General features: G+C 48.9%; 1 protein-coding gene across 1 annotated transcript in view; it reads right to left on the reverse strand.

Annotated features, from left to right (window-relative positions):
• Positions 1-14,868, reverse strand: part of ATP2B2 (ATPase plasma membrane Ca2+ transporting 2) — a 346,709-nt gene extending 331,841 nt beyond the window's left edge. The window contains exon 1 of the mRNA XM_060023054.1: positions 14,818-14,868. The gene's annotated coding sequence lies outside the window, so the exon portion shown is untranslated. The remainder of the gene's footprint in view (positions 1-14,817) is intronic.
• Between the last annotated feature and the right edge of the window lie 3,307 nt (positions 14,869-18,175).

The raw sequence follows: 18,175 nt of genomic DNA on the forward strand, positions 1-18,175 counted from the left end.
GCTGGGGTGCGGTGCTGGTGCCACCTAACAGGCTCGCTTTACAGATGGGGAGACTGAGGCCCAGAGAGGAGCCTGGGCTGTTAGAGGGGCACAGATGAGGGGCTGGAACCCTGTCCTCTGAAAGCACACAGAGGACTGAGCATCCCAGGCCACAGCTGATATCGCTGTGCACGGCCCACAGAAGTGGCTCCACGTGGACCCCCCGGCACACACACACCTTAGGAAAAAAAGACCATGGGCTTGGAGACTCAGTTCTGCCTCTTACTGGCAGCCTTGGGTAAACAATCAAACACTCTGCACTCCAGTCTCCTCATATGTAAAATGGGAACGACACAAATACATTTTCCCTCAAAGTATTGCTATGCGGATTAAGTGAGATAATCCACGTAAAGTGCTCAGTGTGGTGCTCGGTGCGTACTGACTGCCCAAGTATCGTTGACCTGTGTTATCTCAGGGGGCTAAAGAACACTCTTCATGCTTCTGAAACAAAATGAATCGAATAGGAGATGCCTTTCCAATGGCATTTCAGGCCAACACTGTTTTCTTCAGATTAGAAACCCCTGGGAATAAGTGTAGAGGAAATTTGCTCGAATTAGACTTTTCAGTCTTAGTGGAAAAACAAAGAATTAGATGATAACATCATGGGAATAAAAAGGGTCACTGGGACTCAAAACATCTGCCAGTTATTAGTTGTGTGGCCTCAGAAATAATAAAAGGGGCTTCCCTGGTGACGCAGTAGTCAGGAATCCACCTGCCAATGCAGGGGACACGGGTTCGAGCCCTGGTCCAGGAGGATCCCACATGCCACGGAGCAACTAGGCCCGTGCACCACAACTACTGAGCCCGCGTGCCTAGAGCCCATGCTCCGCAATGAGAGAAGCCACTGCGATGAGAGAAGCCACCGCAATGAGAAGCCTGCACACTGCAACGAAGAGCAGACCCTGGTAGCTGCAATTAGAGAAAGCCCGTGCCCAGCAATGAAGACCCAATGCGGCCAAAAATAAATAAATTTATAAAAAATAAAATGAAATGTTATTAAAATAAATTAAATGTTTAAAATAAAGACCTATGTTCTTTTAAAATAAAAGAAAGAATATTAATAATGGTCAATAGCCAATATTTACTGAATACTCCCTTTGTGTCAAGCACTTGTTTTGATTTATATATACACCCAAATATATTCATTGTCATCATTCATGTCATATACTCGTGAAATTCTCACCATGACCCCTGTCAGGAAGGTATTGGGGGTTTTTCCTGTTTACCTCTCCCAGCCTCAGTTTCTCCGATGGTAAGAGAGGCCAGTGCACGCTGGTCCACCCCGTGGGGTTCCCATCCATCCATTCACGTATGCATCTGTCTATCAGGAATACCCAGAAGACAGGCACGTGAGGCTGCTTCTCAGACCCAAAGTCCTAGAATACGACGAGAGTTGGTCGGTGCCGCCAGACGTCAGCCACCTGGAGGAGCTCCAGCCACAGGGGGGCCTGTGGGTAGGACGCCCCAACTCCAAGGTGCGGCACCTGCCCTGAGAGAACCTGTCCTCAACAGCAGTTGACTCCTGAGAGCACAGCTCTAGAATAAGGGGCATGTCTTACTTTTCAACACTCTTCCGCACGTCCTTTGCCTCAAACGCCTACTGTTCAAGATCAGTAGGGAAAACACTTGGTTCAGAAATTAGCCTGAGTCCATTTTAGTTTAGATTTGTTCCTGTTGCTTTGCACCAAATAACCGGAGTCCTCCAAGAAAGCCACCAGAAAAAGAAAATGTGCTCTCAGAGGGGGACGAAGTTGAGGCAAACAGACCTCCACGTTGGCATGATTTATCCCTTGTGAGCCCACCTACACACAACGGGAGCAGCCAAGTCAGCAAAGTCGTTTTACAAAACCCACAAAGTGCTTACGCACCAAAACACAGGCCATTAGTTTCCCCTGGACGTCAGATGGGCAAGATGGAGGCCCTGGCGTGATGAGGATGCAGCAGCGAAAAGAGAAGGGGATGCAGCCCAGAAAGGTGTTCGTGGGGCCCTCAGTTTAAAAAGGCAAAATGGAGGGTCATGAGAGCCTCTCCCGTCACTGTTCCAACGTGGAAACCACCTGCGGAGACACTCGTGCTGCCGTGACCTGGTGTGAGGGGCTGGGAAGGAGGGCAGGCCGTGACTGGTGGAGGGGATCGACTTTGAGCTCACAGAATTGTTGGTAATTGCAATTAAGTAAGATAAACCCCTCCCAAAATAAGATAACTCAGTGTTCCCCAGATTCAGGGATATCCTGGGCCAGTAAAATTTAAAAAGCAAAACAAAACCAACCAACGAACCAACGAATCAAAAAAAACATTAGGTAAATCAATCTAGTGTTACCAAATACAAACATGAAAAGAAAAAGACCTCCTTCTAGCATCAGCATCATCAAAGAAAGTCCATTTTAACACAGAAAGAGTAGGGAGATTGAAATCCCAGGTCAAAAGGGCCTTCTTCTCTCTTACTTTATGGAAAGCTCCCCACCGTCGTCCAATTTGCCTCGGAGCAGAGAACCTTGCTGAGGACCAGCAGTGGCCTCATGTGGTTGCTGGGAAACCACGAAGATGATGTACTTTGCACACAGAGGAAGCCCGGTGGATATTAGTACCCTGCCTTATTTGTCACACTCTGCCGTGCTGTTATGGTATTTGCTGCACATCCGATCCCCCCCACCCCACAAGTGGTGGGCTTTGTGTGGGCAGGACTCAGGTGCTCAACGGAGTAGGTGTTCAATGAGGCTGGAGTGAACAGGAGACGGAAGAACATTCTAGAGAGAGCAGAGGCCAGTCCCAGACATCATGCAGAGATTAAAACTAAGGGAGGGGGCCAAGTCCCTGCCCACATACACCAATCCACCTCCATCACCCACCACCTACAGAGAATTCTGTCCTCATACTGCAGAGTGGACACAAAGGCTCTGGGGACAAACTGTGGAAATAATGTTCATGTCAAAAGAATGAGAGTCTTCATTTGGAAAGAGCAAAGCAGAAAAGGGACTGGGAGGGAGCTAAGTCATAGCTATGACTGTTCATCATTGGGGATTGACACAGAAGAGGATACACCCCGATTCGTGAATGAGGCCCCTTTGAGATCGATAGGAGGAGCAACGTCCAACCCACAGGGTGAGCCGTCACTACTGCAGAACCTTGTCCCATCATCCTCTGAACAATGGACACTTACTGAGCACTCACACGTGCCAGTATAAGTGATGGACAAACGGATGGATGGATGGATGGATGGAGGATGGGTGGATGGATGATGGGTGGATAGATAGATAAACGGATGGATGCGTACATGGATGGATGGATGAACAGATGGATAGATGGATGGATGGATAGAGACATACATAGAGATAAACAGACATAGATATATATATCCCCGTATCTCAATATCTCCTTACAAAAAACAAGGTACTACTTTCTCTATTTTATGGATGAGGAAACTGAGGCTTCCAAAGTTTGTTACTTGCTCTAGTCACTCACTCAAGGTGTTAAGCAATTTTGACTCTCTACCTTTTGATGATTAAACTGTGTGAGGCAGATGCATAAAACTTTTCTCAGAATCACCTCCGGAGACAGAGAGGTGACTTTGCACCTGGAGACAGCAATGCTGTATGGCAAGAAAGAGAAGGGCAGCAAAATCCACTCCTAGAGGAAAATCACTCACATGGCGATGGGAAAGATGGTCTGATAACTTTCACCTGGCTTTGAATTACAACATACCCAAATCCATTTTAGAAAAGCCTTTGAATCATGACTTTTAAACTCAGTCCATAACCCCCTGTTGAGCTCCTCTCCGTCCACCTGTGACTCCCAAACACCCAAACGGCCTGATGCGAGCCGACAAGTGTTTGCTGAGTCTTCACTGAATCACTGTCCATGGGGAAGGCCCTTTCTGAAGCCCTGCTCCAGGCCTCCACTTCTTCCTAGCAGATGCTTTCCAGTAAAAATGGGAATATTTCTTTAAAAATAAGAATGGAAGCAGTACAGGCCTTGGGGTGGGGCTGGGGGGGGGGTGGATTCTGGCTGAGCCACCTGCTGGCTCTGTGATTTCTGGAAGGTTCCTTAGCTTCCTGGAGGCTCAGGGTCTCATCTGCAAAATGGGGATAGAGAGATCTCTACCTCCCAGGACTGTTCATAGGGTGCCATTCATAAATAACCACACAATGGATCATGCCGAGAAGGAAAGCATTCTAGGCTTTGAGTACCATGAGGCAGGCCCTTGGGGCCATCACTTTAAGCCACTCTCCCTTTGCTGCTTCCCAGGCCCCACATGCCCCAGCAGCTACGGGAGGACCAGACCAGCAGGTCCATCTGGCCAGGAGAGGGCTTGGGCCCCGTGGCTGCTCCAGCTGTGGTTTTCTGGACCCACCACCAAGGCAGCCCCTCTGTAGATCCCTTGGGCTTTACCCTGACAGCCTTTGCTGTTAGCACCCAACTCACATTTATTTCTCCGGGTCCTCCACGCCAGGTCCTCTACCTAGAGCCTGACACAAACACCAGGAGGGGGAGTGCTCAGGTCTATCCATGACAATGAACTGCCACTCTTCAGAGAACAGCCACACCCAACACAGGTCCATTTCCGTGATGCGTCAGCCCAGTGCCGAGGGCCAGCAGCGGAAGTCACCAGGAGGTCCCCACGGTCTCCCTGTGAATGCACTTAGGAGGTGCTCAGCAACATCTGATAATCAATGAACATTTAATTTCCATTCCTCTGCCCCAGACCTGAACACTGAGGCAGAAGGATGGAGATTTTCCATCCTCCCACGTCTCCAGTGGATGAACCCAGTGATGTTAATTTCCCCAGGATCACACAGCAGCTCACATCCAAATCTCAATAACCTGAGACCACACTCATCCCAGGAAAAGGCTGCGGGGGGGCAATGGTTTTCTTTGTGTATATGAGTCTAACGTCAGTGCAGGAGTCACAGGTGCCGGGAACTTTCCCACAGAGTATCTCCCTTAACCTTCCAACCCCCACTTTACAGTTGAGAAAACTAAATCCCAGAGAGGTCATGTGACAGAAAGTGGGAATGAGATTTGAACTCAGGTCATTCTGACCTTAGTCTATTTTACTGGCTGGCTCAGGGAAGGTTTTGATGAATCATAATAAGTTAGGAAGAGAGAGTGGGAATGGAATCAGTCTTTACAGTGGCTCTATTTTCTTTTTATTAATTTAAAATCTGCATATTTTTACAAGATGTACCAACTTGAGGAGCTTGGAATTGGCGAGCAAACAAAACCCAAGCCCACGTGACTTCGATTTCTGCTCAGAGAGCAGACAGAGTTAATACACAGATGCAGGCATTAGGCTCTGCTTTGGCAGAGTGAGCCTAAAATAGCTGCTGTCCTCTTCCTTGCCTCTCTCCCCAACCATCATTCATTAATTTCTGCTTTGTGGGTGCCGAGGCTCATTGGCTGCAGACAAGTCATCTGGCCTTGCAGCTTTTTTCTGCAACTGGGTGATAAATGTTTGAGGGGACCTGGCAGGAAACGGATGATGGGACACATGGAGGTCACGATCACAACGACTGGCTGCCCACATTCCAGGGGATCCCTGGTCTGAACCGATCCCCTCAGTGACCCCGAGAGCACCTTCAGTTTCACTGTCTTGGCTAGCACTTGGAAGGATGGTTTGTGGTCCTCGGGTAGGGACAGGAAGCTGCCCCAGCAAATCGTGTGCTGTGACCCCCCAGGATGGAGATTCCTAGGTGACACTGGGTAAACTGTGTCCATGCTTCCTCATCCTGAGAATGGCGCTGGGTCGAACCACACGTTCAGGGCCAGCCACGGGCTCAAACCAGGGCCTCAAGACATGTTTGGTGAATGAATGAGTGAGTGAATGAGTGAGCTGCTTTCATCAACCGTGTCCTCACTGGTCAAGTTATCCCACCACACAAACTGCCACGTGGGTTAAGGGAAGTGAACCCGCTCTTCTCTTACCTTAAAAGCTAAGTGCTGTACGAGTGTTACTTGTGACTGAAAATTCAGCACCTGCCATTAAAAAATCTCAACCATATCAACCCAGCAATCGTTCCCAAGAGTCTATTTGCCGTTCTGTTCGAAGCCACATGCCGGGCTTATGGAGATGAAGGGACGCAGCGGGCTGCAGAGGCTCTCCCATCCGAGAGGAGCCGCCCCCGTGGACCCCAGGATACATGGTGGGCTCACTAATGGGCTGAGGGGGGAGCAGAGAATAAAGAGCACGTGCCACAGCACCACCACCCCTCCCCCCCCGCCACTCACGCAAGCTCCAGGGAATGTCTATGTGTCCCATAACGGACTCTTCTGCTTCCAGCCATCTGGCACCGTGTGCCTGAAAACTTACAGGAGGGGCTGGGGCCTGAGATCAGATAGAAAAGGTGTGAATGTATGTTTCCCCCAAAACAGGATTAATAGGAGGATTAAATGAGATAATGGCACAGGCATGCCTGACACACTATATCACGAACCACAAAAGGATGACCTCATTCCACAACCAACAGCCAGTGTGGACAAGAAGACCTAAGACTTGACAATCGTAGCCTCCTGGGGTTGGGAAATGTGTGAAAGAAAAGTATGCGGTAGCCTCAAGGTCAAGGGTATTCGATCCACACTTTGCAGCTCTTTCGAGGGGTGAAGCCGGTATATCATCACTAAGGACCTCACACTTCCATTGGCCAACCTGTAAAATGGGTACAATTCACTCCTTCCTTCAGCAGATATCTGAGTGCCTCCTATGTGCCAGGCCTGCACAGGCCGGGGTGCAAGGGCAAAACAGCCACAACTCCCCGCCCTCATGGGCCTTCCATTCTGGGTAGGGGGGCCCACTTAACAGCCTGCAAAGTGCACGCCAAAGCTTGGCCCGTCCTTTATTTGACTGTGGTTCTTTGTTCTTTTCTAAATAAATGTCGTACCAAATGCCTGATTCTGCTTCTTGCTCTTTCCTCACGGTGATGTGGTCTGGAGACAGAACCACATGAGTCCACAGAGACTGGGATCCACCTCACCTCTTTGTTTCTGTTACACGAGATTCCTTGGCACAGCTACTCTGAGGTTGAATCAGCTCCCTGTGGTGGGACAGTCAGTAGAATGTGAACCCATACGGGCAGGGGCTTGGACTACTTTGCTCATGGCTATGTCCCCAGAGCCTGCATAGTGCGTGGCTCAGAGTAGGTACTCAATAGATGATTCTTAGGTGAAAGGATACATTCAGGTTGTTTCCAGGTCATTTCCAATGCTTTGATATCAAAGAATGTTCGGTGACCATCTGCATAAGCCTCCTGGTGCACAGGACCATGCTGTACGGCAGATACTAGCATCACTGTGGACTCACCAGGCCAGAGAGCCTGTGTATTTATTTTTAACTTTTATTTGTAAATAATTATAGATTCACAGGGGGGTTGCAAAGAAATGTACAGGGAAGACTCAGACACCCTTCCCCTAGCCTCCCCCAAAGTCAGGATCTTGCATAAACAGAGCACAACGTCAAAACCAAGAAATGGACATTCCACAATCCCCAGAGCTTACTCAGACTGCACCAGTCATACGGGTGTGTATGTGTGCGCGTGTAGCTCTCTGCAATTTTATCACGTGTACCTTTGTGAAAACACCAGCCCCACCAAGACACTCAACTGCAACAGCCCCGCCGGGCCCTCTCGCACTTCCCCTTTATGCTGCATGCCCCTCTCCCCATCCCTAACCCCTGACAACCGCTAACTTGGTCTCCATCCCTATAATTATGTCATTTCACCCATCTACCTAAATGGAGTTATGTAGCGTGTAAGCCTTTGGGACTGGGCTTTTCCACTCCTTGAGGTTCATCCAGGTGGTTGCATGTATTAATAGTTCATCCACGAGATGCTCATACCATACGGCGTTTAACCTTTACATGTATTTTTAATTCTAAGAAATACAGCAGAGTTGCCCCCTCAAATGGCACGGAAATCCTGATCAGCAGTAGACAGAGCATCTATTTCCCCCACATGCTCACCAACACTGGAGTGCATCAAACTTTTTAATTTTTGCCCATCTCGGGAGTGAAAATTGATCTCACATTATCTGTGGGCATATACTTTCCTGATTCCACAGGTAAGACGCTTGTGGAAAACTCTGTGCACAGCAAGGGACTCCTGAGCATCAGGATGACTGTAAAGAGAGACAACCACCCACCGTTTGACAGCCCAGAGGCCGACGCTGGCGCTGGCATGTGTGCAGACTGAAGGCGTTGACGGCCCCAGTTAGAGGCCTGTCTGGATCCCAGCCCTCGCCAGTGCGACTCTGCCATCAAGAGGTGTCATCATATTTCGCCAATCCCTGAATCTGGGGTGACTTCTAACTTGCTCTGGCCAACGGAAGTGACACTGTGCCGATTCTGAGCCCAGGTCTCAAGAGCCCTTGGGTGCCTCTGCTGTCTCTCACAGCCCTGCCAACACCACATGGACAGACCCAGGCACGCTTGCTGGAGGAAGAGACACGGCACAGGTCAGAGCCGAGCCGTCCCGTGGAGACTGTCCTAGGCCAGCCCAGAGCCAGCCCACCCCCACAGCTGTGAAAGGGCCTGCCAGGATCACAGAGCTGCCCATCTGACCGACAGCAGACCACAGACATGCGAGGGAACCCAGTACAAGCCATTCAGCTGATGTGTAGATTCATCAACAATAATACAAACCAATTGCTTCAAGACACAGGAGTTTGAGGCAGTTTGTTACACAGCAACAGCAAACTGATACAACAGTGCCGGAGAAATCCCCAGCCAGACACAGCTCCCTGGGCACGGGGACAACTGCACAAGATAGATTTGAAGGAGCCTCTGGCAAATGAAGATTCGTACATCTCTGTTCCAATACACAAAAGTCCCAGGCAAGTTCCCCCGCTCAATCCCCAGCCCCTGGCCACCCACTCTGAGTAAGGAACTTTAACAACTCTGTCAAAGACAGCTGCTGTCTTAACATGACAGCGGGTGAGAAACCCAAAGTGGTGAAACTGCCTCTTCCCCAGTCTCACCGTAGGAGACAAGGGTGTTTACAGTTAAAAATACTCTTTCCCCTCCTCTCAAACATGGAAACTGTCCAGGGTCAGCCTCCCACACACTTCCACTCAATTTCTGACTCTGGTTATAAAACCTTGTGCCCAAAAATAGATTTCAAGGGGATTTCATAGACATGTTCTCAGGCATAACTGCAGTGTTCCTGCAAACTTTGGAGAAATTCAATTTCAGTCTTCGAACACAGGCTCTTCAATGCCCTGCCCCCCAGGTTTTAAACCTCGGGAAGAGTTGTGATTGATTTCTCTTTCTCTCTGGTTCTCCCACAACGCGGGCAGGTGTCAGACACAGCTGTTCTCAACGTGCTTCTGCCTGTTTGGTTTCAGCAGTTTGCCTCTGCCCACCTCTAAATTGCCCGCCTCCGGTTTGCACACCTGCCTGGTCCTTGCTGGCTGCTGGCCTGCTCTGGCTCCTCTTTGCTCTTCCTTCTAACCACTGCCCTTCCCTTCCTTTGCTTTCCCAGAACAAAGGCATCCCCGACACCCCCTCACTCCATTCTGATCCCTTTTGTCATTGCAGCCTCCCCCTTTCACCTCACACAAGTACAGCTTTTGGAACAAGGAGGATGCTAGAATTCGACTGGCCCACCCCCTTAGTTTGCAGATGAAGCCTGGAGAGCCGGGCTGGTGGGGTATGCAGTCAAGGTCAAATGTGGAGGTGGTGACAAAGGCAGAGCTGGAACACAGTACCCCTCACCAAGGAGTCACCTCTAGATGGGATTATCCACCAAGTCCTAAACCAACAGCAACCACAATGTTGATCATTGTAATAGCTCCACTTATTAAATTCTTCTTATGCGCCAGGCACTGGGCGCATACTTAATTATTATCATTTTATAGATGGAGAAACTGAGGTATGGAGAAGGGAAATGTCCTGTCAAGGTCACAGCTGTTAACTGGCAGATCAGGGATGTGAAGTCAGGTTCGACGCTGAAGACCGTGGCACCTCAGGCCCACCCTGAATCCTGTCATAAACACCTCTTCCACTGAGATGTTTCTCCCCCTGTCTGCACGGCACCAAGCTTCTCGAGGCCCTCCTGCCAGTTTCCAGGCTCTCCTATCCCATGCATTCCACCACCTGCTGGTCTTAGGTGGGCCCTCGAAGGCCTTCCGGCCCTTTTGCAGAACGGAGCCAGCTTTTCAGAACAGATCTGCTTTCTCAGCCAAACTCCACCACTTCCTGGCTCTGTGATGTCAGACAAGCAAACTCACCCGCTGAGCCTCAGCTTCCCTGTCTACAAAATGGGGATAAAATGATCCACTTCATAGAGACACAGGAAAGATATGACAAAATAAGTACAAGTACGATGCCCAGCACATAGTAGGCCTTCAAGAATAAGTCCCCTTCAGGCCTAGTGGGTGCCTTCACTGCCTCATATCCACCACACTCACACCCACTCTCTGAGCACACTGTGTTTTTCTCCACCACCCACCTCTGCCCTTCACAGCATCTGGTCCCTAACAGGCCTCGTCCTACTTTTCTGGGCACCTATGGAGGCATTTACCTTCTATGACACGTCCGGTCAGTGCCACAGTCCAGGACCCAATTCTACACATTGTTTAGGTTCTAGTGTTTCCCCTACAACCAAATTACAACATCTTTGAGGACAAAGCCATTCCTATACTTTCCGAAATGCCTAAACCACCCCATGCCCCAGTCGACAGAGCACTGGCATTGCTGGTGCACAGAGAATCCTAAAATGTCAGGGTTCAATGGAGTCTCCAGAAACACCTACTGATTCATTTCATTCATTCCTTCAACCAATATTTTGCTCAATATCCACCACGTGCTAAGCCCTGTGCTAGCCTGTAGAGGACACAGGAAGGAGTCAGTCTCAATTCCCTGACCTCTCACACCTCCCAGCCTAGCAGAAGAGCCAGGAGTGTGAGCACAGCTGGGCAGCCCCTGGGGACTGCCTCCCCAGTGGCCATTCCCGTCCTGGCTGGCAGAGCCCTGACTGTGTTGGGTGTCTACCTGTGCTCCCAACTGATGCAGAGATAAGTCCTTTAAAGCCCTTAGTCACATTCCCTTGGCAGTGATTGGTTTAGGCACGGCCACATGACCCAACTGTAGCCAATGAGACAGAAGGGTTGGCGTGGGGGTGGGGGTGGGGTGGGGGTGGGGGCTTCTGGGAAAGAATTCCTCCTGATAAAAGACACACAGAGATGCCTCTGCCCTTTGTCCCCTGGATGCTGTGGCATCTGCAGGGCATGCTCGGGACAGAGGAATCCTTTTGGATGATGACGGCAGAGGAGAAGGACAGAAAGACTGTGGGTTTTGATGGCATGGCGTGATCTGCTGAATTAACCGACTCCAGAGCTTTTGATCATGTGAGATAAGAAAGGGTCATATTGTTTGTCAGTTGAGTCAGGGGATCCAATTCACTGAAGCCATAAGCAGACTCCCTGGTTCAACAGTGAAAACACAAGAGTTAACACTCTGGCGATGGCCTGCAGGACATCCTTCTGAGCCCTGAGCAGCTCTGCCTTGCTTTCGGGCGTGGGTGAGGGGCTGCGAGGAAAAGCTTCACAAAGAAGTCGCCGACAATCAGCCTTCCTTTCCAAGAGTGAGAAAGAGCTGGCCTGTCAGCCAAGGTGGCATCTGTCCAGATGGGAGGCATGAGCTAGCCCAGGGTGTGTGCAGAGGAAAGGTCTGGACTCTGCAGGAGCCCACACACTGCAGATGGAGACAACAGCTCCTTGGCCACGTGCTCTCCAGGCCTCACTTTGTTCCTCTGTAAAATGGGGACAGAGACCTTCCTTGCACGGTGGTGGTGAGGCTCTAATGGACCCGTGCATATGAACACGCTTGTAATTATCTGGCTCCGTGTAAATCTTCACTGCCATCACAGTTAGCCTTTGCCTTGGGAATGGCTCACCCGAAACCGGGACTGGAGGCCTCTAAAACCAGCCCCCTCCTTGCCCTCCCCATCTGTTCCACTCTCTCCAGCCTTCCAGACCAGCCACCATCTCCCTTTCATCTCCCTCCTCCTTCGGACCCTTTGCAGGCTGCCCTTCTGCCAGAAGGGACTGCTCTACCTGATCATACCACGGCTCTCGTCTCTGTTTTCAACCCAAACAGTTTTGCCTGACTCAGCAACTTCACTTCTAGGAAAGTGTCCTCAGCAGATGCCTGGACACATGCCCAGGGGTCCAAGGACAAGACATTCATCACGGTGTCGTCCATAATGGCACAATTCAGGACAAAACCTAAGTGCCCATCAGGAAAGGATCCATTAAATAAATTGTGGCAGAGCCACTTATAAGAGACAAGGCAGAGGCATATTTATTGATATTTAAGATGTCCATACTCTATTACGGAGTGAGAGAAGATACAGAAAAAAGCAATATCTATCTATTTACCTATCAATCACAGACAAATGTCTGGAAGGACATTTGACAAATGTTAATGGAGGTTAGCTCTGTTTTACGGCATTTCATTTAAGTTTTACTTCATTTATACTTTCCAATACTGTTTATAATTATATAATCATTATGTAACATGTCTATAATTTGGGGTGGGGAGGGAGCTACTTTTATTTTTTATTTATTTATTTTTTTTGCGGTACGCGGGCCTCTCACTGTTGTGGCCTCTCCCGTTGCGGAGCACAGGCTCCAGACGCACAGGCTCAGTGGCCATGGCTCATGGGTCCAGCCGCTCTGCGGCACGTGGGATCTTCCCGGACCGGGGCACGAACCCGTGTCCCCTGCATCGGCAGACGGACTCTCAACCACTGCGCCACCAGGGAAGCCCCTACTTTTATTTTTAAAAGGGAAAAAGAAATAGAGAATTGCAGCCAAGATCCACCTTCTTTGGACAATCTCACCTAAAGTCAAATGTGAGGGGATTCAAAAGTTTACGCTAGTTCTGCTGACCTGAAACCTCAGCCATGATACCTCACCTCTACGTGGAAGCTCCCCAGTGTGGTGAGCTTGCTACTGTGCCAGGCCAAGCCCTAATGGCTAAAATCCTCTCTCACATTGAACAGCAATCTCACTCTCAGTCCTAATTCTGGTCTTCTGTGTCTCTCAGGACAAACCAAATGTCCCCCTCTCCCCCCATGCACTTGTCACCCTCCACAGCCACTCATCAAGTGACATGATTTCCTGGGGGATGCCCCATTCTAGGCAGAGCATGGGCAAAGGCCTGGAGATGTGCAAGTACGTGGCCCCTTTCAAGGATGCCGAGGACTTGTCAGGCAGAGCATGGACCACGTGGGACAGAAGCAGATGAGGCTGGGGTGAAATTGGTAAGGTCCACATATTCTGTGCTAGGGAGACTGGCCTTCGCCTCACAGAGCAGTGGTTCTCACACGTTTTGTCTTCACAGCACCTTCAAACACTACACAATTTTTGGCATTACGTGTGAAGGAATTAAAAGACAAACATATCTTTAAACAAGCTGTCATTATTTTAACTCACGCCTTGCCCGTATCAGACAGGACGGGCCAGGTTGTGCTGCAGTAACAAACAAGAGCAAAGTGTCCGTGACTTAAAGCAAAGGCTCCCTTCTCACTGATGCTGCATGTCCATCACGGTCTGGCCAAGGGCTCTGCTCTGCGTCACCCTCGCTCAGGAATCAGGCCGGGGGAGGCTCTGTCTCCATGCTGCCTCGGTTGCCAAGGGAGGAAAAGGGGGCAGTGGCTAACAGCATGTGGGTATTAAAGTTTCCATCCAGGGGTGACACGTGTCACTTTTCAAAGTTCACTGGCCAAAGCAAGACACACAGCTATAACCGATATCAAAACAGGCAAGGAAGTTCCACTTACCATGCACCTAGAAAGTAAGGAGCTGGAAATATTTCCATAGCACTAATGACTAATTCAATTAATACATTACAAAGAAGAGAGAAGAGGAAGGGTTGGGGAGGAGGAAGAAGACAGCAAAGGAGGGAGATGATATTTACGGTCCAGGTTTTTTGCTAAACACTCTACAAATCTTAATTCTTAAAACAATCCCATGCACTACTTTTATTCTCCTCTCTTACTGCTGAGGAAACGGGCACAGAGAAGTTAAGCCCCTTGCCCAAAGTCACACAGCTAGTTAAAGGTCTGTCCAGAATTTGTTCCTAGGCACTCTTAACTACTGTGATGTTACCAAACAGTCAAATGTGAATCAGTGCCGATAAAAACACGTGGTCACTTCGGAATTCAGCTGGTTGCCCTTTGCATTGATTTGCTGAGCGAGAACTCCCTTGGCCTCCTGTTCTTGATCTACTGCTGATGACAACGTTTGGGGGATTCATTCAACGTGGCATCTCTCTCCAATGCCGGTTCATCACACTCTGTGCCTTTTCTATCCCACCTACGTACTGGACCTTCTTTACACCCCCAGCCTTCACAGCTCACCCAGTTTCCTCAAATAGCATCAAAAGCACGTTTTTTGAAGTTCCTCACACATCGATGGCCCACTTGTGAGTTGTGGACAGCCATCACTGCTTAGGCAAGGGGGCCTCGTCCCAGGATTCTGTTGTTGTTGTTGGGTGGGGGGCAGGGACTATTTGTGTTTTATAGGAAATCCATTCATCCAACACATTTATTAGGCACCTACTATGTGCCAGGGCCTGAGGATGCAAAGTTAAAAATAAAAGACCCAGTCTGTGCCACCTCTGAGAAGCACAGTGACAAGGGGGCAACGGCTACTGAGGCTGTTTCCCCTTTCTGGGTACCGCCCCCTTCCCCTCACATCCTCCCCTACCAGGGCCTGACACATCACTCCTCTCCGACCTCCCAACCCCATGAAACCAGGAAGTATCGGTTAGCAACATCTTCATACCAGTGGGCTTCCAGCTACCGGAGCAGGTGCCACACCGTAAGGCCAGCTTGGAACTTGGAAACCCGAGGACAGGGTTTGAGATCTGGCTTCATCAATGAGTAACCACCTTATGGGGAAAGGAAGCTGGTATTTATAGAGCCATATTACGGGCTTGCTGTGAAGAAGACTGAAAGACACAAAGATACGGGAAAAGTTATGTAAGTTACAAGATGATGATGGTGGTTAACAGTAACACCTGTGTGCCAGGCACTGTTCTAAGAATCACTTATCTTAATTCCTCTTATTCCTCACAAAAGCACCCAAGAGGTAGGCATGGTATCCTGTTTTACAGATAAGGAAACAGAGAGCTGAAGCCCCTCGCTCACCCAGGATCACAGAGGCAGGATAGAAAGTGATGGCACCAGGCTGGCTAGATCACAGAGGCAGGATAGAAAGTGATGGCAAGCAGGCTGGCTCACAGGGAGATGCTATGTGTACACTTTGGGCTGTTTTCTCTCTAAATGTGGATTGATTTTCTCTCTAGATGTGGATTGAACAGTAGTTGTTTGCTCTTTCTAAAGAACTTTCGATTCTTCAGAACTGGTATTAATCTTGGGGGCGAGAGGAGTTCCTTCTTGGCCCAAATCATAAACATTCACTCACTCTGGTTCATTGTTGTTGCGCATTGAGTTGTGTCCTGACCAAAGATACGCTGGAGTCCTAACCCTGGCACCTGTAAACGTGACCTTATTTGGAAATAGGGTCTTTGCAGATGTGATCAAGTTTAGATGAGGTCATCCTCAATGAGGGTGGGCTCTATTCTAAAATGACTGTTGTCCTTATAAGGAGAGAGAGATTTGAAAATAGAGACAGACAGAGGCCAGGCAGCTGTGTGAAGACAGAGGCAGAAATTGGAGTGATGTAGTTCCAGGCTAAGGGACAACAAAGACTGGCAACCATCAGAAGCTTCCCTACAGGTTTCAGAAGGAGTGCGGCCCTGCTGACCCCTTGATTTCAGACTACTAGCCTCCAGAACTGAGAGAGAATAGATTTCTGTTGTTTCAAGTGTCCCGGTTTGTGCTAATTTGTTATGGCAGCCCTAGGAAACTGATACAATAGTGTATTGAGCACCTACTGCTACAGGCACCCTGGGGATATGACGGTAAGTGAGACAGGAACTCAGACCCTACCATGTTCAGTTTGGTGGATCTGGCTTAGTCCTAACTCTACTCTAGGAAGAAATAAACAATAATAAGTAGTAGTTCAAGTGGCAGGAGACATGAATTCTAGGTCTAGTTCAGACCCCTCAAAATGCTGTGTGACCCTGAAGAAGTCGCTTTCCCTCTCTGGACCTATCTTTTCACTTTTTCTGTGAAATCAAGGACTTGGCCCAGATACTCTTCAAGGGATATCCTAGCTCTACAGTTCTATGACCTGCTGGGGTGAGGACAGGTGGGAAGGGGCAGAGAAAGCATGGACAGTCTCCCATGCTCCTGTCCGCCACCTCCTTTATGGAGCTCATGTGCTCTGCCTGCCCTACTCACCCCAGGGCCAGATACCAGACAACTAGGGACAGTCCCTATGCCCCAGAGCTCGCTGAAATTATTCTAACTAGCCCAACCTAAACCTGCTTACCTTGCCTCTCCTGTTCCTTTCCGTGGAAACCACAATAAAGGCTGCTGTGGGTGTTTTTTTCTCTGCTCCCTCGGCCTCCTGACTGACACTGGCGCTTCCCTGTGTGGCCTCGCATGGCGTGGTGTGCCCCCTCCTCTTGGGAACTGTGAGTCACAAACTGGCTTTTCAATGGCAGTCATCTCCTGGTCTATTGGCCTTACCACACCTGAATCATATAAAATCTACATTTTCAATCAGGGATGATATTGCCTACCGCATAGGATTGTCATGAAGAATAAAGTAGATAAACATGGAAAATGGTCTCACACAGCATCTGGCATATGGCAGGAGCTTTAGAAATGTTACTTTCTTTTCTCTCTCCCTTAGCTCTATCTTTTCCCCTCTGTCTTCCTACCCCCAACTCTCTCTTCCTCTCTCCCTCCCATGACTGGCTATATAATTTGTGGGACCCAATGCAAAATGAAAATTTGGGGTCCCCTGTTCAAAAAGTATTAAGAATTTCAATATGGCAACCACAGAGAATTAAATCAAGTGTAGGGCCACTCTCAGCACAGGGCCCCGCCTCACTCACAGGTCACACGCCCACGGAGCTGGCCCTGCTCCTTCCTCCTTCCCTGTCTTCCATCAAGTTCTCTTCTGCTTCTCAAATCTTTCAAGCCTGATTTTCCAATCTCAAGGCCCCAATTTGATCCCCTTTGTTCTTGTTCTCTACTAATGGATTCAAATTTTCAGATAACATACAGCTAATAATTCCACTTCATTGGTGGGGATAGGAAAGGAGGCCAGTCTGAATTAATGAAAAGTCTAAGAAATAAGACTTTACTATAGAAATACCATTTTATTATTGATATTTGCAGATTTATATTGTGACAGAGGTGACATGGAGAGGAGGGAGGAGAAGAGGAAGTTAGAGTTTTGGGATGTGATTTAACAAATAGAAAAGATTTAACTTGTAATGAGCACATTCCTTATTTGAAAATGATGCTACTAAACACTCTCTCCCTTAAGTAGGTTAATATTTCTCTTGTCAGCAATCACTTTGCCTGGTGAAACATTTTTACTGCTACAGATGATGGTAAAATTCTTCTGCAGTGATTCTATGTAACGAAACAATTTCCCTGAAATTGTTCCATAGTACAGGTCAGGTTATAAATTCTTTTCAAAGGGAAATCTAGTACAACAAATTGTCTCTCTACACCCTGCTTCTAGAACAGTCACATCTTCAGAGCATCCTTCTAAAATTCCACAGCACACCAGTCTCGGACTTAATCTTCACTGGCTCTGCTGTTTCAGATCTAACTCTGGTCCTGTCACAGTTAGACTCAGACCTATCTTGGGGTGGTAGCTCCAGTTTACATAACCCACACCTCCAAGCCTTAGCAACCTGGGCCTGGATGCCCTCCTCTCAACTGTATAGTCTATCAAAATCCTAACTCATGTTTCAAGGTCCAGCTCAAAGGTCCTCTCCTCCAGGAAGCTGCCTCTGACTTTTCCAGGCAGAACCTGTGCCTCCGTCTGCCCCCCGCGGCACATCTATTACAGCATCTGTGTTCCTAACAGTCGTTTGTGAGCCTCTTTGAGAGAGAGTGAGAGCGCCCGTGGGCCCTGGGTCTTGTCCATCTCTGGGGAGGCAGGGCGACCCAGCAGTTAAGTCGCAGAGGTGGTCCCAGCCCCACCACTAACCAGCTGCATGCAGATGGTAACAGCAGCTTCACAGCCCCAGGAGGATTAAATCAAATGATAA

Source organism: Delphinus delphis, chromosome 10, assembly GCF_949987515.2.
Source record: "Delphinus delphis chromosome 10, mDelDel1.2, whole genome shotgun sequence".
In the NCBI taxonomy this organism is placed as follows: Eukaryota; Metazoa; Chordata; class Mammalia; order Artiodactyla; family Delphinidae; genus Delphinus; species Delphinus delphis.